Genomic DNA, 27,688 nt, shown 5'->3' with positions numbered 1-27,688 from the left:
ACCACGAAAATAAATTTGCCCTTTGTGCAATGCACACATACATTCTCACCGTTTGTCGGAGATGGGAGGTGCTGGTCACTGGCCTGTTTCATGAACAAGTGTCCTCTATTTATAGGATCTACAAGCTTCAGCATCAAGCACTATTTATACAATTCAGATAATCTTGCAGCTCCTGTGCCTCAAGGGAGCCATCTTACGTAACTTATTGAAGGCCATGGGCCAAAGCTCGGTCCCCTGGGCCCGTTTTGATGCCGAATTGTGCAGCATCTTCCCAGTAATACAGTTAAATACTTAATGTCCTCCCTCGTCAGTTAGGTCATGACCAGGCACCAGGAAGTGACTCCCCCGCGCTACTCAAGCACACCATCTCTGCTTCTAGATGCTCTCACTGCATCTAGGAGCTATACTATGTGACACAAACACCAGGCCACTACAATAGCTTCCTGCATCTTTGGCCTACCAAATTCATGCTAAGCAGTGTTCTGTTTGTCGGTCTGTCCTCCCATCCATCAGTCCGCGTCCCACGGTAGCATTGTACATACTAGCTAACAGTAAAACACAGGACTTCTTTACCAATCCAATGGGAAACCTGTGCTCTCAGGTGGTGCGCTTGACCTCTGCTTTTCCACATTTATGTGGTGAGGATTGAGCTCGCTGGCTATGCTGGCTTGGTTGTGGTAGCTTTGGATGGCTTTACTTTGCTGGTGCCCCCTCCAGACATGGTCCTTCTCACCGAGTCACTCCAATCTGCTTGCACCTGGCTGCAAGATTGGTATAACAGCTGTCTGGGTTTTGTGCATTTAAAATAAAAAAATGTTTTAACTGTTTCTAATAGTGCTGTATCGGTCTGTTTTGCTGCTTCTTTGTGCTGCAGAAATGGGTGTTGATGCCACCCACATTACTGGTGGACTGGTGTTTGTGATGCAATCCAGAAGTTTCTGTGCTCCCTGGTAAGACTGCACTCTGCTCCCGACCATTGGTGGATCCTGTGAGCCAGAAAATACCAGGAGGGAGGAGGGAGAGGAGGTAGTGGATTCTGTCTCCCCTAGCAATTTATCTAAACAAAAAGGAATCCACTCTGGTGGTGCTGGTGATCCCTACAGTGGTGGGGAGCACCCAGTGTTGTTTTAAATACCCCTCACACATCAACAGGCCCCTTTGTGTCATGCTTCATCATCGGGGTCTTCGCACCCCTCTACGGGATGCGGCGTGCTACGACTCCCGTCTACGTAGGAGCACTGAAGGTGAACTATGTGTTGATGTGTGTGAAGTAAATAAGTGTGAGTGGTGAGGTGGTGAAAAGTGATGGTTAAAAGATACCTGGCTCGTAGGAGAAAAAATAATAAACTTATTAAGCCCTCGGCTGGTATCGTTAAAAAGGTGCAGGTGAGGTTGTCTGTTCCTGGTTAGGGTACGTCAACCTCAGAAGTGCGTCGACATGTTTCGGAGTTAGAAAACTCCTTCAGGACGAGGATATGCACAGTTATCCTCACCTTACTCACAAGAAAATGTAGATGTCAAAGTGTGCTCAACAAAAGTTAAAAAGGTGAAATGTACCTAATCGTGTTATAATGAATGAAGTCTGTTGCGCCCAATTGGCGTTAATATTACAGAACCTGTGAATGAACAAAAAACATCATGAAACATAACATCACATACGGACATTAATGTTCAGAAAAACCTATGATAATACATAGGAGGGTAATGAAGAACCCAAAATGAGGTCCAGGAACCCTGTAAAAGAAAAAAGGACATGGACATACATATAGACAAGGACACACATTGATTTAGGATATAGTCGCCATTAGATTCCGTGGGATGAAAAAATGGAATGAAAAACACACATTTTTGTATACAGTGCTTACTTATGGACAAAGGCTAACTGGCCTCATGAGCCAAAGCGTAGGTTTGGGGGTTCTTTTCTTCCTGCTCAATTTAGCAACCTGTAGGATGTCAAAAGAGCTAGGTTTTAGGATCTAAGATGCTGATTCTCAAGAGAAACATAGATGCCTCTATTCTCCAAGACCAAACTCACGGTTACTGCAAAGCCTGGTAGGCTGTCTTCCCCTCAACGCGGCTCCGACGGTATGTCGAGTCGTTCTAACCAAGTCCTTTATATAGTGCCAGTGATTGCTATAATTAATGCCGAATTGAAAACGGAATATGCCCAAAGAAGGACATAGTCCTTAGAGTCAAATCCGGTCCTGCGTGTGTGTGCAGGGTGTATCAGATCGAACTGCGCATGCACGAAGGGGTGGCGTCCAAGCCTCGCGCTAACGCACAATGAGAGCATGCGCGGTTTGTAAATGCTAGCTACTCGCACATGCGCGGAAGGGATCCCGGACTTTTTTAAAGAAATCCCGGACTTTTTAAAGAAAGTGGGGTTAGTTTTGACAAGGCAATCCTTACAATATAAACTATTGTTAAGTGGGATCTCTGTGACAGATTCATTGAACGAAGAATATGGGTTGGGTCTATATCTGAGAACCGGGAAGTTGAGCCAATATCCTGCTATAAGGGGGTATGTCTAAGAAAGTGGGGATTGTTTTCCCACTGGTGTAGGTTTGAACAAGGCAATCCTTATAATACTAAATCCAGTTAAATAAGATCTGTGACATGACCTCAAAAGGGGATGCTGGTCTGATTGATAAATGAAACTTGGGTTTCTAGAGGTTCAGGTCAATTTCTGAGACCCGAATAGTCAAAGGGTTGAGCCAATATCCTGCTATAAGGAAGTGTGTTATTTTAAGCAGATAAAGTTGATCATCGCAGTTGGCTCCATGGAATGGAGTCATTCAATCCGGTGGTGTCCGTGCCCAGACGGAACACCCACCTCTGTTCCTTCTCAAAAAGACCAACATCAGATGGCAGTTGTTCAATCACAGTCCAGTGTAGTTCATTTACACAATGCTGTGCCTCCCAAAAATGTGCTGCCATCTTAGTAGTTAATTTTTTGCATCTTACGTTGCTTTTATGCTAGTTTATTCTGGTTTTTACAGCTCGTGTGGTCATACCCACGTACTCCTTGCCGCATGGGCACGTGATGAGGTAGACCACATTCCTGCTGTTGCAGTTAGTGAACGCTCGTTGTTCCCACTTGGTGCCATTCTGAAAAGTGAGGGTCAAACTTTTCTCAGTCAGATGGCAACTATTGCAGTTACCACATGGGTGGTATCCATGTAGCCCTTGTAGTCTAGTTTGTTGAATCACAGTGGTTGGGGGTCTAGTGTGTACCAGGATGTCTTTTAGATTTTTTTCCTCTCCTGTGGGCAAATAGAGGTTTCTCAAAGTCTAGAGTGCCACTCGTCAGAATGCGCCAGTGTTTATTCACCAACTTTGAGACCTGGTTGGAGATTGAACTGTATGTCGTAGCACAGACTGTTCTATTACCTGTGTTTTCTCTCGGAGTTCTATCTTCCAGCAGAGCTTCCCGGTTGTTATTACGAGCCCTTTTCATTGCACTGTTAATGACTCTATCAGGATATCGTCTCTGTTTAAGTTTTTCACTCAGGTCTTGGGCTTGGGATTTGTACTTTGCCACGTCGCTACAATTGCGGCGTAGACGTAGGAACTGCCCGTATGGTAAATTTTCTCTTAGGTGACGTGGATGGAAACTGTCGAACCTGGGAGGCAGTTCCTCGCCGTGGGTTTGAAATGTGTCTGTTTTCAGAAACCCTGCCTCATGATAAATGTTCAAATCCAGAAACACCATTGACTCATTAGACATTTGGTGGGTGAATTTCAGAAAGGCATTTTGTGTGTTAAGCCAAGTCATGAAATCAGTGATAGATTGACCATCTCCTTCCCAGATGACCAGGACGTCATCAATGTAACGCCGCCAGGTGCGGATTTTGCCCCTGAAGGGATTCCTGGGATGGAGGACCTTGGTAGCTTCCAGATGGTGTACGTACAGCCCCGCCAGGCTCGGCGCGAAAGTACTACCCATGCTGGTTCCGTGACGTTGCAGATACAAGGTGCCTTCCTACTCAAAGAAGTTCTTGGTTAGTGCTATGGAAATGCACTCCATTACTACTCCTCGCGGGGTTTGATAGTTCCATGGGTTGGAATAGAGCACCTCCTCAATGATTAGGAGGGTTTCATCATGTGGAAGGCTGGTGTAGAGGCTTTCCACGTCAAGGCTCAGCATCAATTGTGAGTCTGGGTCAAACGGTTGGTTTTGTAGTAGCTGAAGGACCGCTTTGGTGTCCCTCAGGTATGTGTCCATTGTCTGTACCTGAGGCCTTAAGAAGGCATCGGCGAATTTCGATAATGGTTCTAGTATAGATGAAATGCCGGACACAATTGGACGGCCAGGTGAATTTTCTAGACTCTTATGGACCTTCGGTATCGTGTAAAATTAAGGTCTACGAGGGTTTCTTTGTATCAGAAATTCTGACTCCTTCTTTGTAAGCCAGTTGTGGGCCAGGGCTTCCTCAATCATTGCCCCTTTTTGTATACGTCAAGATTCTGTGGGGTCCTCTAAGAGGATCTGGTAGTTTCTCCTATCAGAAAGGAGTCTCCTACATTCTTGGTCATATGCAGTCGTCGTTTGAATCACCACTGCCCAAGACTTTGTGAGAACTATCAAGTTGGAAGCGTTTTTCAAGAACCAAGAGCCTACCCAGGATCCATCGGACACGGGCTTAAGGCCTAAGTCATCTTTCACGCCATTGGACAACCAACTTCCCGTTGAAGACCTGGCATTTGAGAAGGCCATTATGCTTGAACTCAGCAAAATAAACCTCAACCAGAACGTATTCCAGAATATGAGCAAACAGGAAAACGAGGCGATAAGGGAACTCTCGCAGAACAAACAACTCACTATAAAACCTGCAGACAAAGGCGGGGAAGTGGTGATTCAAACGACAACTGCATACGACCAAGAATGTAGGGGACTCCTTTCTGATAGGAGAAACTACCAGATCCTCTTAGAGGACCCCACAGAATCTTTACGTATACAAATTGGGGCAATGATTGAGGAAGCCCTGGCCCACAACTGGCTTACAAAGAAGGAGTCAGAATTTCTGATACAAAGAAACCCTCGTAGACCTTACTTTTACACGATACCGAAGGTCCATAAGAGTCTAGAAAATTCACCTGGCCGTCCAATTGTGTCCGGCACTTCATCTATACTTGAACCATTATCGAAATTCGCCGATGCCTTCTTAAGGCCTCTGGTACAGACAACGGACACATACCTGAGGGACACCAAAGCGGTCCTTTAGCTACTACAAAACCACTGTTTGACCCAGACTCACAATTGTTGCGGAGCCTTGACGTGGAAAGCCTCTACACCAGCCTTCCACATGATGAAACCCTCCTAATCATTGAGGAGGTGCTCCATTCCAACCCATGGAACTATCAAACCCCGCGAGGAGTAGTAATGGAGTGCATTTCCATAGCACTAACCAAGAACTTCTTTGAGTATGAAGGCACCTTGTATCTGCAACGTCACGGAACCAGCATGGGTAGTACTTTCGTCCGAGCCTGGCGGGGCTGTACATACACCATCTGGAAGCTACCAAGGTCCTCCATCCCAGCAATCCCTTCAGGGGCAAAATCCGCACCTGGCGGCGTTACATTGTTGACGTCCTGTTCATCTGGGAAGGAGATGGTCAATCTATCACTGATTTCATGACTTGGCTTAACACACAAAATGCCTTTCTGAAATTCACCCACCAAATGTCTAATGAGTCAATGGTGTTTCTGGATTTGAACATTTATCATGAGGCAGGGTTTCTGAAAACAGACACATTTCAAACCCACGGCGAGGAACTGCCTCCTCAGGTTCGACAGTTTCCATCCATGTCACCTAAGAGAAAATTTACCATACGGGCAGTTCCTACGTAAGGGTCTCTAGGCGCTGGGGGCCGTCGGGAAGATTAAGCGAGCTATTGCCCAGAGTCACATGGTGCTGGGCTAACCTGCCGCCGGAGCCGGGGATCGAACCGTGGTCCCCAGATTCCAGCGTCAGTCGCCCTGGCCGCGGCGCCACACCTTTTTTTACTTTACATCTACGCCGCAATTGTAGCGACGTGGCAAAGTACAAATCCCAAGCCCAAGACCTGAGTGAAAAACTTAAACAGAGACGATATCCTGATAAAGTCATTAACAGTGCAATGAAAAGGGCTCGTAATACCAACCGGGAAGCTCTGCTGGAAGATAGAACTCCGAGAGAAAACACAGCTAATAGAACAGTCTGTGTTACGACATACAGTTCAATCTCCAACCAGGTCTAAAAGTTGGTGAATAAACACTGGCGCATTCTGACGAGTGACACTCTGGACTTGGAGAAACCTCCATTTGCCCACAAGAGAGGAAAAAATCTAAAAGACATCCTGGTACACACTAGACCCCCAACCACTGTAATTCAACAAACTAGACTACAAGGGCTACATGGACCCCACCCATGTGGTAACTGCAATAGTTGCAATCTGACTGAGAAAAGTTTGACCCTCACTTTTCAGAATAGCACCAAGTGGGAACAACGAGCGTTCACTAACTGCAACAGCAGGAATGTGGTCTACCTCATCACGGGCCCATGCGGCAAGGAGTACGTGGGTATGACCACACGAGCTGTAAAAAACAGAATAAACTAGCATAAAAGCAACGTAAGATGCAAAAAAATCGACTACTAAGATGGCAGCACATTTTTTGGAGGCACAGCATTGTGTAAATGAACTACACTGGACTGTGATTGAACAACTGCCATCTGATGTTGGTCTTTTTGAGAAGGAACAGAGGTGGGTGTTCCGTCTGGGCACGAACACCACCGGATTGAATGACTCCATTCCATGGAGCCAACTGCGATGATCAACTTTATCTGCTTAAAATAACACACTTCCTTATAGCAGGATATTGGCTCAACCCTTTGACTATTCGGGTCTCAGAAATTGACCTGAACCTCTAGAAACCCAAGTTTCATTTATCAATCAGACCAACATCCCCTTTTGAGGTCATGTCACAGAGATCTTATTTAACTGGATTTAGTATTATAAGGATTGCCTTGTTCAAACCTACACCAGTGGGAAAACAATCCCCACTTTCTTAGACATACCCCCTTATAGCAGGATATTGGCTCAACTTCCCGGTTCTCAGATATAGACCCAAACCATATTCTTCGTTCAATTAATCTGTCACAGAGATCCCACTTAACAATAGTTTATATTGTAAGGATTGCCTTGTCAAAACTAACCCCACTTTCTTTAAAAAGTCCGGGATTTCTTTAAAAAAGTCCGGGATCCCTTCCGCGCATGCGCGAGTAGCTAGCATTTACAAACCGCGCATGCTCTCATTGTGCGTTAGCGCGAGGCTTGGACGCCACCCCTTCGCGCATGCGCAGTTCGATCTGACACACCCTGCACACACACGCAGGACCGGATTTGACTCTAAAGACTATGTCCTTCTTTGGGCATATTCCGTTTTCAATTGGGCATTAATTAAAGCAATCACTGGCACTATATAAAGGACTTGGTTAGAACGACTCGACATACCGTCGGAGCCGCGTTGAGGGGAAGACAGCCTACCAGGCTTTGAAGTAACCGTGAGTTTGGTCTTGGAGAATAGAGGCATCTATGTTTCTCTTGAGAATCAGCATCTTAGATCCTAAAACCTAGCTCTTTTGACATCCTACAGGTTGATATATTGAGCAGGAAAAAAAGAACCCCCAATACTACGCTTTGGCTCATGAGGCCAGTTAGCCTTTGTCCATAAGTAAGCACTGTATACAAAAATGTGTGTTTTTCATTCCATTTTTTCATCCCACGGAATCTAATGGCGACTATATCCTAAATCAATGTGTGTCCTTGTCTATATGTATGTCCATGTCCTTTTTTCTTTTACAGGGTTCCTGGACCTCATTTTGGGTTCTTCATTACCCTCCTATGTATTAGCATAGGTTTTTCTGAACATTAATGTCCGTATGTGATGTTATATGATGTTTTTTGTTCATTCACAGGTTCTGTAATATTAACGCCAATTGGGCGCAACAGACTTCATTCATTATAACACGATTAGGTACATTTCACCTTTTTAACTTTTGTAGAGCACACTTTGACATCCACATTTTCATGTGAGTAAGGTGAGGATAACTGTGCATATCCTCGTCCTGAAGAAGGAGTTTTCTAACTCCGAAACATGTCGACGCACTTCTGAGGTTGACGTACCCTAACCAGGAACAGACAACCTCACCTGCACCTTTTTAACGACACCAGCCGAGGGCTTAATAAAAAGTTTATTAGTTTTTCTCCTACGAGCCAGGTATCTTTTAACCATCACTTTTCACCACCTCACCACTCACACTTATTTACTTCACACACATCAACACATAGTTCACCTTCAGTGCTCCTACGTAGACGTGAGTTGTAGCACGCCGCATCCCGTAGAGGGGTGCCAAGACCCCGATGATGAAGCATGACACCAAGGGGCCTGTTGGTGTGTGAGGGGTATTTAAAACAACACTGGGTGCTCCCCACCACTGTAGGGATCACTAGCACCACCAGAGTGGATTCCTTTTTGTTTCGATAAATTTCTAGGGGAGACAGAATCCACTTCCTCCTCTCCCTCCCCCCTCCTGTTATGTTCTTGTTCTAGACAGCGCACAGCTGTGGGAGCCCCTCCCAATTAACTTGGACACCTATAAACAATCGCCACACACTACATCCAAAGCCTAAAAAACCCTTTTGTCCCCTAACCAACATCATAATGGAGGATGAACACGGCCTTACCTTCAGTGAGGACGATATTGACAGGATTCTGGCGGAAGTGAATCCTTTCGAAGGATTAAGCAACAACGACCCAGGCCCAGCAGTGGCAGACTGGGACGAACTAACAAACCTAAGGAAAGTCCAGATTAGGGCTGCCTTGCATGGTCTCCTAATGGGGGAATATCTAAGGAACAAGATGGCCCCTCAGGGCCTCATAGTAAAAAACGAACCCTTCATTTTTCAAGACGATCTTGTGTTTAAAAAAGCCTGGTCCCTGATATCCTGGCACTGTACCAGAGACTGGCTGGTACTGATAGTACAAACAGCCACAAGAAAATCCCAGGAATTGAAGGTAGAAATTCAAAGACTTGAGGTTCAACTCAAAGCATTCATTTCACCGGCAGCCCTGAAGAAAGGGTTGGAAGAACTTAATCAACAAATGACTGACTTTGAGGCCACATAAAAACAAAGCAAGTTCAATAAACTAAAGAAAGACAAAGACCGCTTTACGGCAGAGAGTGCGTACCCTTACACAAAAGCTGACTATGTGGCTAATGGAAACACAAGTGATGCTGACAGCGTGAGTTCAGATGGTAGCTCCACCAGCACCAACTCGGGTGGTTTCCAACATCGAAAACAACAAAGGGGAGGCTACCGCCAGCAGAGAACCCAATTCCCACGCCAAAGAGGCTGGAGAGGCTTCCAAGGGCCACCACAATTTAACCCCTACCAAGGCCAATACCAATTCCCTCAATACCAATATGGCCCACCACCAATGTTAATGTTGTTATTTGGTATTTGTTGAGCGCTCGTACGCCCGGAGGCTTCATGGCGCTATAGTAAGGAACAGGCGTAGCCATCGGAGGGTGGAGATAAGGCAGCTTAGTGATGCGCCTGACAGAAGAGCCAGGTCTTCAGAGAATGTCTGACGCTGAGGATGTTATCACTAAGTTTCAGGTGAAGAGGAAAAGAGTTCCAGAGGACAGCGGCAAGGTGGTCGAAGCAGCTGCCTCCGAGACGCTTTTTCTTGTACGGAGGGATAGTCAGAAGGGCTTTGTGAGCAGACCGGAGGTTACGAGGGGGGCTGTATTTTTTAAATAGGTCCGATGTACCCACAATGGGGGCAAGACCCAACTGCCACACCTCAAAACCAGCAGCCTTTTTTATCGTGGGGCCCAGGACCCCGCAGAGGCAGGAACAAGAAGGGGAACAATGTCACCTGGCAGCCGAAGCAGACCCCAGGGTCCACACCAGGAGCATTACAACGAACCAAGCTTCAACAAGCAAGAGGGGAACCTAGTCATTAACATATCTCCCTGGCCCTTAACAGACCTACAGAACCAGGTACTCAATAAAGGCCTAGGGTATGTTCCTACAAACAAACCGGACAAGTTCCGCTTACACAAAGAGATCCAAGACTTTGTGAGAACTATCAAGTTGAAAGCGTTTTTCAAGAACCAAGAGCCTACCCAGGATCCATCGGACACGGGTTGAAGGCCTAAGTGATCTTTCACGCCATTGGACAACCAACTTCCAGTTGAAGTCCTGGCATTTGAGAAGGCCATTATGCTTGAACTCAGCAAAATAAACCTCAACCAGAACGTATTCCAGAATATGAGCAAACAGGAAAACGAGGCGATAAGGGAACTCTCGCAGAACAAACAACTCACTATAAAAACTGCAGACAAAGGCGGGGCAGTGGTGATTCAAACGACGACTGCATACGACCAAGAATGTAGGAGACTCCTTTCTGATAGGAGAAACTACCAGATCCTCTTAGAGGACCCCACAGAATCTTTACGTATACAAATAGGGGCAATGATTGAGGAAGCCCTGGCCCACAACTGGCTTACAAAGAAGGAGTCAGAATTTCTGATACAAAGAAACCCTCGTAGACCTTACTTTTACACTATACCGAAGGTCCATAAGAGTCTAGAAAATCCACCTGGCCGTCCAATTGTGTCCGGCATTTCATCTATACTAGAACCATTATCGAAATTCGCCGATGCCTTCTTAAGGCCTCTGGTACAGACAACGGACACATACCTGAGGGACACCAAAGCGGTCCTTCAGCTACTACAAAACCAACCGTTTGACCCAGACTCACAATTGTTGCTGCGCCTTGACGTGGAAAGCCTCTACACCAGCCTTCCACATGATGAAACCCTCCTAATCATTGAGGAGGTGCTCCATTCCAACCCATGGAACTATCAAACCCCGCGAGGAGTAGTAATGGAGTGCATTTCCATAGCACTAACCAAGAACATCTTTGAGTATGAAGGCACCTTGTATCTGCAACGTCACGGAACCAGCATGGGTAGTACTTTCGCACCGAGCCTGGCGGGGCTGTACGTACACCATCTGGAAGCTACCAAGGTCCTCCATCCCAGCAATCCCTTCAGGGGCGAAATCCGCACCTGGCGGCGTTACATTGATGACGTCCTGGTTATCTGGGAAGGAGATGGTCAATCTATCACTGATTTCATGACTTGGCTTAACACACAAAATGCCTTTCTGAAATTCACCCACCAAATGTCTAATGAGTCAATGGTGTTTCTGAATTTGAACATTTATCATGAGGCAGGGTTTCTGAAAACAGAGACACATTTCAAACCCACGGCGAGGAACTGCCTCCTCAGGTTCGACAGTTTCCATCCATGTCACCTAAGAGAAATGAATATGCTACTTACCAGTATGCATCTGTTCTTGGCATGTAGGGCTGCTGACATTCATATCTATAGCATAGATCGCCGCCTAGTGTTGGGTCCGGATGATTGCACATTGTTGTCCTGGAAGAGTCATCGAAGTATCACGAGATAGGTGGCTCCTCCCCTGGACTACAGTGCGCATGGGCATCGACTCCATCCTCAGATTGTTTTTAGCCATTGTGGCAAAGATGGAGTGTAACAGTGTAAGCTATGGCCATGCTAAGAGTAAGTGTAAAAAAGTCTGCAGCCGCTACAGCCGCCGGGGAGGAGGGCGGGCGATATGAATGTCAGCAGCCCTACATGCCAAGAACAGATGCATACTGGTAAGTAGCATATTCAGTTCGAGGCATGTGGGCTGCTGAATTCATATCTATAGCATTGAATACATAGCAGTCCCTCCATTAACGGCGGCCGCCTGTGCCAGCTGCAGAAGTCTGAAATAGTGTCTTAAGAACAGCCTGCCCTACAGCTGCCTGGAGTGCACATCTACACAGTAATGTTTAGTAAATGTATGTGGTGTAGACCATGTGGCTGCTCTACAAATATCTTCCAAAGGGATATTACCAAGGAAAGCCATAGAGGCCCCTAACTAGCGGGTGGAGTGGGCTCTGGGAGGGACTGTTAAAGTGCGCTTAGCCTTGTGTTAGCAAATTTGAATACACTTAACGATCCACCTGGCTATACCTGCTTTGGAAATGGGGTTGCCTTTGTGCTGGGCCGAAAAGGCAACAAAGAGTTGTTGTGTCTTCCTAAATGCTTTGGTCCTATCGATGTAGTACATTAAAGCTCGTTTGACATCCAGAGTGTGGAGCATTCTTTCGGCCACCGTCTCTGGGTTTTGAAAGAACGCGGGCAGTTCAATGGTCTGATTGACATGGAACTGCGAAACCACTTTAGGAAGAAATTTAGGGTTAGTGCGCAGCACCACCCTGTTAGAGTGAATTTGAATGAATGGCTCTTGTACAGTGAGCGCCTGCAGCTCACTAACACGTCGTAGAGACGTAATGGCAATGCGAAAAGCCACTTTCCACGTTAAGAACTGAATCTCACATGAATGTAGAGGCTCAAAAGGTGGGCCCATCAACCTGGTGAGGACCACATTGAGGTTCCATACGGGAGCTGGCGGGGTCCTTGGAGGGATGACCCGCTTTAGTCCTTCTAGGAAGGCTTTAATGGCGGGCACTCTGAAAAAGGGGAGATGCTGCCTGTTTTGGAGATAAGCCGCTATGGCTGATAAGTGTATCCGAATGGAAGCATATGCCAGATTGCATTTGTAAAGATGTAACAAATAACAGATGATGTTGGGAATGGATGCATCTAGCGAGTTGATGTGGTGTTCAATACAGTAAACGACAAACCACTTCCATTTCGCTGCATAGCAGGCTCTAGTGGTGGGCTTTCTCGCCTCCCGAATGATATCCATGCATTCTGGAGGCAAGTCAAGGTAGCCAAACTCTAAGACCTCAGGAGCCAGATCGCCAGATTGATCTGTTGCGGATCTGGATGCTGAATGTCGCCATGGTTCTGCGTCAAAAGCCTGGGTGTGAGGTGCAGCCGTTGATGCGGTACCACGGAGAGTTCTAGAAACGTGGTGTATCATGGTTGGCGTGCCCACGTTGGAGCAACCAGGATGAGTGTCATCGAGTGTTGCTTTAGCTTTCTTGCCACCAGCGGTATGAGGCGCTGGGGGAAAAGCGTACGCAAATCTGCCTGACCAGTTCATCCATATCGCATTGTCCTGCGACTGTGGGTGAGGGAACCTGGCGGCAAAGCTTTGGCATTTTGCGTTTTCCCTTGTGGCGAACAGGTCTATCTCTGGATGACCACACTGCTGGAAGTACGGGCGGAGTACTGATGGATGTATCTCCCACTCGTGCATTTGGTGGCTGTACCTGCTGAGCAGGTCCGCCATCTGATTGTCCTTGCCTGGGAGGTGTTCCGCCATGAGGAAGATGTTCCTCTGAATGGCCCACTTCCACATGCTCTGAGCCAGATGAGACAACTGTGGAGAGTGTGTACCTCCCTGCTTTTGGATGTAGTACATGGCCGTCATGTTGTCCGTCCGGATCAACACGACCTTGTTGCACAGATGTACTTTGAATGCCTTCAGCGCCATGAAGATTGCCATCAGTTCTAGGTAGTTGATGTGCATCTTCCTTTGCTGCGTCGTCCATAGGCCCTGCACCGTGTAGTGGAGTACATGAGCTCCCCATCCCTGGAGAGATGCGTCCGTCGTCAGGATAATCTGTGGCACAGGCTCCTGGAACGGTCGGCCCTTGCAAAGGTTGTGTGGAGTCCACCAATGCAGAGAGTTGTATGCCCGACCGGTCACCAACACTAGTCCACTGATGCGCCAAGCATTCTTGGAGCGGACGCATATGTAACCTCGCGTGCGGGACTATGAAGATGCAGGAGGCCATCATGCCTATCAACTGCATGAACACTCTCGCTAGAAGGGAGTGTTGCGGTCTGAACTTTCGGATTAGCGACTGGATGTTGTCGATCCTCACTGAATTTGGCTGAGCCGTGGCCGTCAGAGTATCTATCGTCGCGCCCAGATACTGCCGCACATGGGCCGGCTGAAGGTGCGACTTCGGATAGTTCAGTGAGAAGCCCAGACCGTGAAGAAGGTGAATGGTGTGGGACATGTTGGCGGCGCACTGCTAGGCTGACTTTGCCTGAACCAGCCAGTCGTCCAGGTAAGGGTAGACATGTACGTTTTGTCTTCTGAGGTGCGCAGCCACTGTCGCCAGACACTTTGTGAACACTCTGGGTGCCGTGGTCACTCCGAAAGGAAGGACCTTGAATTGGTAATGCCGATTTTGAACGGTGAATCTGAGGTATTTCTTGTGTGATGGATGGAGTGGAATGTGGAAGTAAGCATCCTTGAAGTCCAAGGTTGCGAGGAAGTCTCCCTGATTGAGCAACGGAAGAACTTGCTGCAGCGTTAGCATGTGGAAGTGTTCGGAGAGAATATACTGGTTCAGGGGCCTGAGGTCCAGAATAGGTCTGAGGGACCCGTCCTTCTTTGGGATCAAGAAGTACAGGGAGTACACTCCTGTGCCTTCTTCCTCCACTGGCACGAGCTCTATTGCGCCCTATTGCAGCATGACAAGAACCTCCTGCTGCAATAAGTGCGAATGCTCCGTGGACATAGGACGGTGTTTTGTTGGTATGTTGGGTGGAGTGGATGTGAGCTCCAAAAAATAACCGAACTGGATAAGTTTCCTGACCCACCTGTCTGTGGTGATGGATTTCCAGACTGGCAGGAACTGCTGGAGTCTCCCCCCGACAGGTGTGGAATGGTCGGGGGGCAGTGACAGGGCGTCACTGTTTGTTGGAGGCGGAGGAACGGGAGTTGTTGTTGCCCCTGCCTCTGCCCTTGGTGCTGTTGCCCCGGTAACCTCCTCTACTCTGCTTGGTGTAAGAGGATTGCGCCCCACCTTTATTGAATTGTTTGCGCTGGGACATCTGGCCTCTGGTAACACCCCTATTGCCTGAGCGACGAAAAGTGCTCCCTCGAAACTGTTGGGACTGTAGAGCTCCCATGCACTTAGCAGTCTCGGTATCCTTTATTTTTTCCAGGGTGGTATCCACCTCAGGACCAAATAATCTGTCAGGGTTTACCGGCTGGTTGAGGATGGTAGTTTGTATCTCCGGCTTAAACCCGGAGATTCGAAGCCATGCCTGACGTCTCAACATCACACTCTTATTAATTGCCCTGGCTGCAGTGTCCGCAACGTCTAGTGCACACTTAATGGAAGCATTGGAGATGAGCTTCCCTTCCTGGATAAGCATCTCCGCTGCCTCTTTATATTGGTCTGGTAGATGTTGCAACAGGGTCTCTAGTGTGTCGTAGTGTGCCCTGTCGTATCTAGCCAAGAGTGCCTGCGTGTTAGAGATACGCCAGATATTGGCCGCCTGAGCTGCTAGTCTCTTTCCTGATGCCTCCAGCACTTTGGATTCTTTGTCCGGGGGAGGAGCTTCACCAGTGGTCTGCGAATTCGCCCTTTTGCGGGCATTAGAAACGACCAGAGAGTCCAATGGCAACTGGCCCTTGATGTAGGTAGGATCGCCAGGTGCCGGTCTGTATTTTTTCTCAATTCTAGGGATGACAACCCTGGACCGCGTGGGCTCCTTAAAAATGTCCGCAGCATGTTTCAGGACCCCCTTTAACATTGGGAGAGTCTTTACAGTCTTTTCAGCTGTTGAAAAAGTGTCAAAGAGGAAGTCCACCTCAACAGGGTCAGCATGCAGCTCAACGTCGTGGTTTTTTGCTGCCCTCTCGATTAAGGCATTAAATGCTGCAGAATCCTCAGTGGGAGAGGTCTTGACGTTGTAGACCTGAGGGTCATGGGCGGGTTGCTGATCCCCCTGGTCTCCTGTCCCTGCCCATGAGTCCTGTTGTTCATCAGGATCTGTGTTGGCAGGAAAGTTGTACTCCTCGTCATCATCCCCAGCATCCTCTACATCCGAATAAGTTGGTGAGGGTGTGGCAATTCTTGGAGTCTGAGGAACCAGTGGCTCGACCAAGACTGGTGAATCTGAAGCAGGCTTTTTGCGCTTTAGAGGAATTATGTATGACTCCAAAGGCTGTGTTGCCGTAATCTTCCTCTTGTAAAGTGTAAGCTTCCCGGTGTCGGCATCGATGAAACGCTCCGACTGCTCCTCAACCAATGGTGGTCGATGCTTCAAGCTCCCAGCTGGGTGAGTAGGCGTCGACCCCGCAGAACCCTGCAAGTGCGCTTCGGGCACCGACCGTGGTGCGAAGGCCTTCGGTGGCAGCGTGAAGAGGATTGGCGTTGAAGACTTAGACGATGGGACAGATTGCTTCGGGGCGGAAGGTGTCTTTGGCTCTTCCGTCGAAGCCTTGTCCCCGATACGTTTCAGGGAGTCCGAGACCTGCTTCGTAAAGTAAGCGGACGGTTTCGTCGACCCGACAGACGACCTCGGCCCACTAACATGTGAAGACTCGAGCGTCGATGACTTGGTCTTTTCCAGTCGAGGCGTAGGAGCATCCTTCTATGGGGCGCTACGCCCCCCTTCCGTGACAGCAGACGTCGACGCCGACTGTTTCGGATCGGCGGCCTGGGTAACCTGTTTCGGGTCCCCAGTCTTCGGCTCGATGCCCTTGCTGGACTTCGGCTCGACGCCCTTCTTGGACTTTGGCTCGACGCCCTTGCTTGACTCCGGCTCGACGCCCTTCTTGGACTTCGGCTCGACGCCCTTGACCAACTTCGGCTCGACGCCTTTGCCCGACTTCACCGGGTCGACCGCTTTCTTCGGCTTGGGTTGCCCCGACACCTCGGAAGACGAGGGTGCCGACGTCTTCGGTTTCGATGGCGTTTCAACCACTTTCGGTTTTGTCGACACCGAAGGTTTCACTTTCGGTTTCGTTTTCGACAATGGCGGCTCCGCCGAAGTGTCCATAGCCGGGCCTGAAGGCGGGGACGTGGATCCTGGTAGAAGGTCTTGGGTAAGGCCGCGTGGCGATCCCTCGACCTGAGCCTTTGTAATTGTTCGAACGGGGCATAGCTCTTCCTCTGAGCTGCCCCATAGGCCTCATTGTCGTCTCCTACCTAGTCGACGACTTCTTCTACGTCTAGGCCTTCGACATCCGCATCATAGTCGTAGTCGATGTCCTCCGTCGGAGGTGAAATCTGCATCTGAACTTCGTGTTCGTCTGCTTCTTCGCTGTCGAAGATGTCCACTGGTGCCGACTGCCGGGCCTCCATGCGCGCCGAAGCCGAATCGTCTTCTTCGAACGAAACCTGGAACAAGCCATACAGTTGGCTTCATCGTGGTCCGGCGACAGGCACTTGTTGCACACCGGGTGGACGTCGATGTGGGGATACTTGGATCCAGACAGGACAATTCTTGAACGGGCTTCGTTACATGTTGTCGAGGGTCTTGCTGCGTCGACTGGGCCTCGATCACCGAAGAGTCACGCGACTCCCTGGATATCCAACTCGGGAACTGAGTCGGAATAGAACCGGGCACCGAACGCAAACAATACCGACGGTATGAAAAAGGCCTTCGGGCCTCGAAAAGTTTATGTTGATTCCGAACTGGAGATAACGAAATTACATCCGAACCCAATGGCGGAAAAAACAATCTGAGGATGGAGTCGATGCCCATGCGCACTGTAGTCCAGGGGATGAGCCACCTATCTCGTGATACTTCGAAGACTTTTCCAGGACAACAATGTGCAATCATCCGGACCCAACACTAGGCGGCGATCTATGCTATAGATATGAATTCAGCAGCCCACATTCCTCGAACATTTACCATGCGGGCAGTTCCTACGTCTACGCCGCAATTGAAGCAACAGGAGTGACTCCCCCCCTGTGCCCCGATTCTCTGGATCTTCGTATTTAGCGATGTAACTATCTAAACATACAAGTTTTGGCAATTTTTAATGGTTTGTGTGTCTCACCATAATGTACATATGTGTGCTTGTCACAACGTATGAGCACGTCACCATAATTTTTATATGTGTGTTCGTCACCACGTAATTTTTATTCGTATGTGAGTCTCACCATTGCAATAATAGCGCAAACATGTTGCGCATGTGAGTATATGAGCCCACGCACTTTATTTTTGGATGGCGTAGGGGCCAGCCGCCATATACGACGGCACCACTACGGCTAAGACATTGATGGCATGTAGGTCACAACGATTACCCACCAGGCCCTATAGCGCCACTTCTACAGCCCACAGCACAGGCATGCCAACACTCACAGCGTGCTGTGCTTTTCCCACTGTCACCTGTCCTTCTTGATATCAGCAATCATAACGCACGCCATAGAACACCTGTAGTAACCTAATAAATGCACGTTCTCTGCAACCTCGTTAACGCTTAGGTATGCATTTTCTGTTTCCTTCCTACAGGATTTTTTCGCTCCAACGAAAGCGCCTGTAACTGGCTGACGCGCCTACTACCTTTTTCCACACACCTTAGCGCGTGTGCTGGAGATTCAAGTTCAAGTTTAAAACACGTGGCCCTCCTTTTTGCCACTCACTTATCCTGGTCCTGAAGAAAGTCCCGTCCAGATCCTACAGGGACTGAAACATGTAGACCGCGACCTAAAGTCAACTGAGTAATCATAATTTTTTTACTACTAGTTGCAACACATAGTTTTTAATCCACACCCTGGGCCGCCACGAATAAATAATAAGGCAAGGATCCCCAGAGGTGTATTTTAACATTCACCTCCACCCACTTCACACTATTGCATGACACCTGCTCCGCTGTAGCCAGGCGTTGAAGCACAACCAGGCGGCACTCGGCTGCCTGGTTGGACCCCGATGATGAAGCATGACACCAACCAGGTTGGGGTGTGAGGGGTTTTTAAACAAAGACTGTTTGTGCCTAGCTGATATAGCTACATTTACAGGTGACATGGGATACTAACCAGATCCCATCTCTTCAACGCAGAGGGCTAGTCCTCGTTGTTTATTTGGGGGCTGTACGTGCAGAGGGCTAGTCCTCGTTGTTTATTTGGGGGCTGTACGTGCACCATCTGGAAGCTACCAAGGTCCTCCATCCCAGCAATCCCTTCAGGGGCAAAATCCGGACCTGGCGGCGTTACATTGATGACGTCCTGGTCATCTGAGAAGGAGATGGTCAATCTATCACTGATTTCATGACTTGGCTTAACACACAAAATGCCTTTCTGAAATTCACCCACCAAATGTCTAATGAGTCAATGGTGTTTCTGGATTTGAACATTTATCATGAGGCAGGGTTTCTGAAAACAGACACATTTCAAACCCACGGCGAGGAACTGCCTCCTCAGGTTCGACAGTTTCCATCCACGTCACCTAAGAGAAAATTACCATACGGGCAGTTCCTACGTCTACGCCGCAATTGTAGCGACGTGGCAAAGTACAAATCCTAAGCCCAAGACCTGAGTGAAAAACTTAAACAGAGACGATATCCTGATAGAGTCATTAACAGTGCAATGAAAAGGGCTAATAATAACAACCGGGAAGCTCTGCTGGAAGACAGAACTCCGAGAGAAAACACAGCTAATAGAACAGTCTGTGTTACGACATACAGTTCAATCTCCAACCAGGTCTCAAAGTTGGTGAATAAACACTGGCGCATTCTGACGAGTGGCACTCTAGACTTTGAGAAACCTCTATTTGCCCACAGGAGAGGAAAAAATCTAAAAGACATCCTGGTACACACTAGACCCCCAACCACTGTGATTCAACAAACTAGACTACAAGGGCTACATGGACACCACCCATGTGGTAACTGCAATAGTTGCCATCTGACTGAGAAAAGTTTGACCCTCACTTTTCAGAATGGCACCAAGTGGGAACAACGAGCGTTCACTAACTGCAACAGCAGGAATGTGGTCTACCTCATCACGTGCCCATGCAGCAAGGAGTACGTGGGTATGACCACACGAGCTGTAAAAAACAGAATAAACGAGCATAAAAGCAACGTAAGATGCAAAAAATCGACTACTAAGATGGCAGCACATTTTTTGGAGGCACAGCATTGTGTAAATGAACTACACTGGACTGTGATTGAACAACTGCCATCTGATGTTGGTCTTTTTGAGAAGGAACAGAGGTGGGTGTTCCATCTGGGCACGGACACCACCGGATTGAATGACTCCATTCCATGGAGCCTACTGCGATGATCAACTTTATCTGCTTAAAATAACACACTTCCTTATAGCAGGATATTGGCTCAACCCTTAGACTATTCGGGTCTCAGAAATTGACCTGAACCTCTAGAAACCCAAGTTTCATTTATCAATCAGACCAGCATCCCCTTTTGAGGTCATGTCACAGAGATCTTATTTAACTGGATTTAGTATTATAAGGATTGCCTTGTTCAAACCTACACCAGTGGGAAAACAATCCCCACTTTCTTAGACATACCCCCTTATAGCAGGATATTGGCTCAACTTCCCGGTTCTCAGATATAGACCCAACCCATATTCTTCGTTCAATGAATCTGTCACAGAGATCCCACTTAACAATAGTTTATATTGTAAGGATTGCCTTGTCAAAACTAACCCCACTTTCTTTAAAAAGTCCGGGATTTCTTTAAAAAAGTCTGGGATCCCTTCCGCGCATGCGCGAGTAGCTAGCATTTACAAACCGCGCATGCTCTCATTGTGCGTTAGCGCAAGGCTTGGACGCCACCCCTTCGCGCATGCGCAGTTCGATCTGACAAACCCTGCACACACAAGCAGGACCGGATTTGACTCTAAGGACTATGTCCTTCTTTGGGCATATTCCGTGTTCAATTGGGCATTAATTAAAGCAATCACTGGCATATATAAAGGACTTGGTTAGAACGACTCGACATACCGTCGGAGCCGCGTTGAGGGGAAGACAGCCTACCAGGCTTTGCAGTAACCGTGAGTTTGGTCTTGGAGTATAGAGGCATCTATGTTTCTCTTGAGAATCAGCATCTTAGATCCTAAAACCTAGCTCTTTTGACATCCTACAGGTTGCTAAATTGAGCAGGAAGAAAAGAACCCCCAATACTACGCTTTGGCTCATGAGGCCAGTTAGCCTTTGTCCATAAGTAAGCACTGTATACAAAAATGTGTGTTTTTCATTCCATTTTTTCATCCCGCGGAATCTAATGGCGACTATATCCTAAATCAATGTGTGTCCTTGTCTATATGTATGTCCATGTCCTTTTTTCTTTTACAGGGTTCCTGGACCTCATTTTGGGTTCTTCATTACCCTCCTATGTATTAGCATATGTTTTTCTGAACAATAATGTCCGTATGTGATGTTATGTTTCATGATGTTTTTTGTTCATTCACAGGTTCTGTAATATGAACGCCAATTGGGCGCAACAGATTTCATTCATTATAACAAGATTAGGTACATTTCACCTTTTTAACTTTTGTAGAGCACACTTTGACATCTACATTTTCATGTGAGTAAGGTGAGGATAACTGTGCATATCCTCGTCTTGAAGAAGGAGTTTTCTAACTCCGAAACATGTCGACGCACTTCTGAGGTTGACGTACCCTAACCAGTAACAGACAACCTCACCTGCACCTTTTTAACGATACCAGCCGAGGGCTTAATAAAATGTTTTTATTATTTTCTCTCCTACGAGCTAGGTATCTTTTAACCATCACTTTTCACCACCTCACCACTCACACTTATTTACTTCACACACATCAACACATAGTTCACCTTCAGTGCTCCTACGTAGACGTGAGTCGTAGCACGCCGCATCCCGTAGAGGGGTGCGAAGACCCCGATGATGAAGCATGACACCAAGAGGCCTGTTGGTGTGCGAGGGGTATTTAAAACAACACTGGGTGCTCCCCACCACTGTAGGGATCACCAGCACCACCAGAGTGGATTCCTTTTTGTTTAGATGGATCCTGTGAGCCGGCAGGGCTGGGGCAGGAGGCGGGTCTTCCTGGCTCTCCATGCACTATTTAAAGCGATTAAAAAAAAACACACATCAGCATAAAAATAGCAGTTGAAAACTTCGTACAGTGCCATCTACTGGTAAATTAAAACGGTCTCTCTGTTCAAGATTGTTTATTAAAAATAGTTTTCATTCAAAGTGATCTTTAAAATAATTACATTTTTGTTCATGTTTAAAGGTCAGAGTCATTGTTAAAACCACTTATTATTTAATGAAGTAGTTGTTCAGGAGGTCGTGGTTCAGTTCCAGGTCGTTGTTTATCAGTCGTTAAGGACACTCGATTAAAAAAAAACAAAAAAAAACGTTCAGGCCGTTTCCCTTAAAATACATGTCAAACACCACCAAGATGTATTTGGGTACCCCATACCAAACTTACACAGGACCCAAGATGTTAGTGGCCAAATCCTCCCACGGACCCGAAGGTAACATTTTGTTACCCAAGGGTGGTCTTAACATGACCAGGGATTTATCTAAATTGCTGCAATGATTGCACGTTCTGACAAATTTTTCCATGGCCATGTCCAACCAGGGACACCAATACGAACTCTTATGTCTATGCTTAAACTGAACAATGCCTTGATGACCCTTGTGTGTTAGTTCTAGTATTCTCTCCTGTATGCACTGTGGTGGAATGATCCGGTTATCCCTTAGAAGGAATCCTGAACCAGAGAGATATTTTAACTCTAAGCTCCCAAAAATTCTTGCATTCGTTCTCAATAGTCTTGTCAGGCCAACCTTGCAACGTGTAAGCCTTAACTTTACTCAAAGTACTGTCTTCCCTGTAACCAGTTTCCCAATCTGCCACTGTAATGTTACCCATATTATGCTCAACACTTGCTACTCTGTATTCCTCCCATTCACATACATCCTTACCATCACTTTGCAAGGGTGACCTGCTGAGATAGTCAGTCACCCTATTTTTTTGTCCAGGGATGTACTTAACATTGTACGTGTAATCATGTAAGCAGAGTGACATTCTAGCAATACGGGGATTAGCGATGCTAGACCCTTCAGCCGTTAACATCTTGACTAGTGGCTAATGGTCTGTACATATTGTGAACTCCTTACCCCACACAAACTGTCTGAACTTCGATGTGGCCCATATGCATGCTAATATCTCCTGTTCTATCATGGAATATTTTTCCTCAGGAGGGGTTAGGGACCAGGAAGCAAAAGAAAGGATGCCCTCCATTCCATCACTTGAAATCTGGGAGATTATCATACCAAGTCCCTTACAGCTGGCATCCATGGTAATCAACGTCTTAGCTCTATGGTCAAATCCTTGCAGAGGTAATGCACCGCATATTCTAAGTTTAATCTGTTCAAATTGCCTTCGACACTCCTCGCTCCGTTCAAACTCTTGCATCGTACATCAGAGCTCTCTCAATTGGTATGTTTTTTCTGCAAATCCCTTAAACTTAGCATAAAATTCAGCCAAGCCCAGAAATTACCCAACCTCATCCTTACACGTAGGAGCTGGGGCATTCTTAATGGATTCTAGGATTTCTTTTTTAGCGGTGATGCCACTATCAGCCAATTCAAGTCCTAAGTAAAGTAATCTTTTTCCAAGCTCACACTTGTTAATTTCAGCAGTTAAACCACAGGCCTTCAATTTTATCTAACACATCGTGAAGTCTGCCTCATGGTCCTCTTTGCTCTTGCCCATATTCAACAAGTCCTCCTGGAAGTAGGCTGTGCCAGGAAGATCCTTGAAAAGTCTATGCAGGAGTCTTTGAAAGACTGCGCCACCCATGGCTAGTCCGAATGGCATGCGGATAAACCGAAAACAGCCTATGGGCTTTATAAATGCGGTTAGATCTCTGCTGTCAGGATGTAGTCACCTGGTGGTATGCTGAAGCCAGGTCAATTGTGGAGAACCACTTAACCCCTTTAGTTAAAGCCAGCAATTCATTTATTTTAGGAAGGGGGAATTTGTCCACAACTATATTTTTGTTGAGTTCTCTCAAATCTATGCATAACCTCAGTTTGCCATTACTTTTCCTGGCCACCACCAGTGGAGCCATCCACTCAGCACACTACACAGCCTCTATGATACCTTTGGTCTCCAAGCCCTTCAAATCTTTACTAACTTCATCCCTAACACTGAAAGGGATATTCCTTACTATGTGACACAGGTGCAGCATTCTTCTTTAAGACAATCCTATGGACAAAGTTAAGAGTCATTATCCTTCCTGAAAACACTTCAGGGTATTGTTTTTTCAGCACATTCATCAAATCCAACTCAGTGTCATTTACACCCAGCACCTGCTCCATGCTGTTGGCGTTTAGAGTAATATCCATGGCCTTTTAATCTACCCACCCCAATACCACAGATCCCACCTCAGACACGTACAGTTTGGCCATTGTCATTCTACTCTTAAATGTAAAGTGTAATACACATTATCCACACATAGGTATGTTCTCACCTGTGAAGGAGACCGGATGAATATCAGAATTAATTTGTTGCTTATTTACTTCGCTCGCAAATTTACTATCCCATACTGCCTTGTTCACGATAGTAAAAGGTGAACCAGGTTTTGCAGTAATGCTTATTGTTACCCCTCCAATGCCCACATTGTGCAATAGTTTGTTCCTAGTTACATTGCATAAGTTTAGAACAGGACACTCCATGCATAGCACACCCTCATCTTCTTCAACTTGGCCTGCGTCAGACAATTCAGAGTCTGACTTGTTATCCACTAGTTTAACCCGTTGCATACTTTTACTCTTCCTCCTACACACCTTCGCATAGTGGCCCATAACACCACAGAATAAACACTTCGCTTTAATTGCAGGGCAGTTCTCATCACTGGCAAGGTGCTCTCTACCACACCTAAAGCAACTAAGGTTTCTGCTTTTCCGATTAACTGCAGGCTTCTTTTTTGTGTCAGAACTGCTTGCATCTTTAAAACCCTCGGCTTTAGAAACTTTGCAAACCACTGTACCCGCCTTAGTTTCACTCGAAGTGGCTGACGAATGAGCTGCCTTAGCACGTATTCTAGATAGTTCACTCTTTTTATCTATCACTATAACGTCCTTGAGTGAGTAGTCTCCACTCACCCAAAGTCTTTCCTGTACATTAGTGTGCATGATGACATGGTCTTCAATTAGTTCATCATGTAAATTACCAAATTTACATGTAATCGCTAAGTTTTTCAAAGCAGACACAGTCTTCAACAGGCTCAGACTTCCGGTGCTTCATCTGGGAAAAACAGAACTTATTGGTGGCTATGTAAACAGTGGTTAAGTAGTAGTGATCCAAGTCTTCCAGTGCATTCACAAAGATATCCCTTCCCTCTGCTGATCTTGCCTTCTTTTCCATTTGCATTTGGAGGTAGATGCGTATTCCTTCTGGACCTAGACTATGTAGTAAAAGTTTTTTTAAGTGAGGAAGTAAATTCTCCTGAACCCTACTCTTCAATTGCTGATAAATAGTTCATAAAATAGTCTTTCCACTCAGGCCACTTCATTTGTGGTTCCCCAGGACCAGGTAAGAATGGCAAGGGAGGGGTCAGCGAAAACAATTGGCTGTTGAAAGGACAGGTATAGGCTGGTAGCAAGAATAAGGTCTGCGTATCACCGTGACACGCCAAATTCCCAAAGGATTTGTACCATAAAGTGTGCGTGTCACTGAATGATAAATACGCCCAACTGAATTCTGAATACCATCAAATAATAGCTTAGGAACAGAATTGTTGGAGAGTGCAGCATGCGGCCAGCTAATGCCGGCAATTAATTCTCCTTGGGATGTGCTCATCACCGCGACACCTGAGGTATGAACCAGTTTGGCTGCACCCACATAATGTGACAAGCAGCCAACTCTCCCTGAAAATCAATTTCTCACAGAGGGTGAGCACGTCACCGTGACACACCCGACGGAGAAAGTCGCTCAGCTGCAGGCATCCTCATACTACGTGCAGCCTGCTCTCCTCAGGAGTGTGGTTGACTTGAGCACGCATGCACGGCTTCAGTGCTGATAGGAGGATCCGTCAGAAAGAAGGCACAGGGAAAATCCTCACCACAACTAATTGTAAAGTACCAGACAGGATTCTCAGCTCTTCCTCCGATACAGCGGTCGAACACAGATCAGCCACTGATGGTCACTCACAGCCAGAGCGCTGACGAAGGAAGATTCAACTGTGGGAAGGCAGCACCAGGAATCAATGCCGGAAGAATACTCAACGATACAGAAAAGGGGGTGGTGATGAACAGAGTGTCTGAATTAAGCAGACCACTCTTACCCAGTCCAAAGATCAGGGCTTGATCCATCACCGTTATTTATCTCACTGCCCCATCCCAGCTCAGAGCCTGGCTATATGCAAATTAGTCTGTCCCTGGCCCAGTGCATCATGGGAACAGGGCAGACCAAACTACCAAGCCAATTCTTCACCAGAAAGGAGACAAGCTACCGGGGACCGGTTTCTGGCATTTCAGCCTCTTCGGCCCGGCTTGCTTGAATCCTGATGGAGCAGTGAGAAAGGGACTCATGTCGGAGTATACCCTGCCACACCTATAGTGGCCAAAAACGATACAGAAAAGGAAGAATACTCAAGGCTCGGAGGTCCAGTTGTTGCCAAATTGTAGTAACGACAATACAGTTGGGCACTGTGGGCAGGGGCACACGTCTTAACATGCGGTGGAGATTTCGGTCGCAACCGCTATGTTAATCTTTAGGGAGCCACTTACTTATGGTGCCGTTCATACGGTCTTTGCCTCACCAGGGATAGCTAAGAGGACTGCTGTTTTTCGCCTACTGTTCTTTCTCTCTCCAGTTCATTATTTACTAACGAGTATCCTGGTCACACACAAAAATAAATGACTCATGAGGAAGACAATTTTCTATGTCAACATTTTCTACTTTATAGACAAAGGGGATGAATAACTATCTCATCATCTTATCTTGCTACTTTTTTTTCATTAATATCAAAACTCAAATACTTGTTTAGCAGTGATAATACAGCTAAATAGTCTACCTCACAAAACCCTGGGCATTAAGCACTAAATCAAATAAAAATACGCCTTTCTGTTCACAATTTTCAAATGGCATCTGATATCACAAGACCCTTAAAATCAATTCAGATCCACTCATTTTAACACGCATTTGAAAACCCAGGTTTACAACCCAAGGAGTAGTGCCCAAAATGTCTGATAGAAATATTGAACATATCGAACCAAAACCCCCAAAGCTTGTTCCCTCATCCATATTAAAGATAAATTATACTACATCTAAATAGAGGGACAAAAAGGCGACTAACACCAAAGTTCAATACCATCCTCTTAGTCCTATAAATAATCATCACCACAAACTGGGTGTCCACTCTATTTATAAAAATAGATTATACTCCAAACCAACCACAGACAGGAATGCGAAAGCGGTCATCGGAAACCTTCCTCTTTCCCCAGGACTCTTAAATCATGGTTACCTCCTCATTTGTCCTCTGTTCTACAGCGCTGGGACGCTCTCGGGCAGCCATGCGCTTTATACATTTATTTTCATTTCATTTTCATCATAAAACCATAACATAGGTTAGATACAGAGATTTAAATGGGACAGTAATCCAATCATTCTTTCTGTAATTCCATACAGTTAACCCACCATATGGTCTACTGGCCAGGCCTACCCGAAAAGAACTAAATTTCGACATATAATACTGTTTTCTCAACTTCCTTTTTTTATTGATTAGTGGTAATTTTTTCCAACACAAACTAACGTCACTTTCTTTAGAATTATTTGCAGTGAAATATTCCACCAAAGGGGCTCTTCGTTTCTTATTTCTAATAGTGGATTCATGTTTATAAACCTTTACCGACTCATTTCACCCACGTACCCCTTATTACAGGAACAA

The 27,688-nt window shown here is 46.6% G+C and overlaps 1 protein-coding gene across 3 annotated transcripts in view; it reads right to left on the bottom strand.

Annotated features, from left to right (window-relative positions):
• LOC144821734 (general transcription factor IIE subunit 1-like) overlaps nucleotides 1–27,688 on the bottom strand; it is a 213,372-nt gene that overhangs the window by 69,799 nt on the left and 115,885 nt on the right. The gene's annotated exons all lie outside the window — the stretch shown is intronic.

The sequence above is a fragment of the Lissotriton helveticus genome, chromosome 2_2, assembly GCF_964261635.1.
Source record: "Lissotriton helveticus chromosome 2_2, aLisHel1.1, whole genome shotgun sequence".
NCBI classification, from domain to species: domain Eukaryota; kingdom Metazoa; phylum Chordata; class Amphibia; order Caudata; family Salamandridae; genus Lissotriton; species Lissotriton helveticus.
This window is presented reverse-complemented; position numbering and strand designations above follow the sequence as displayed.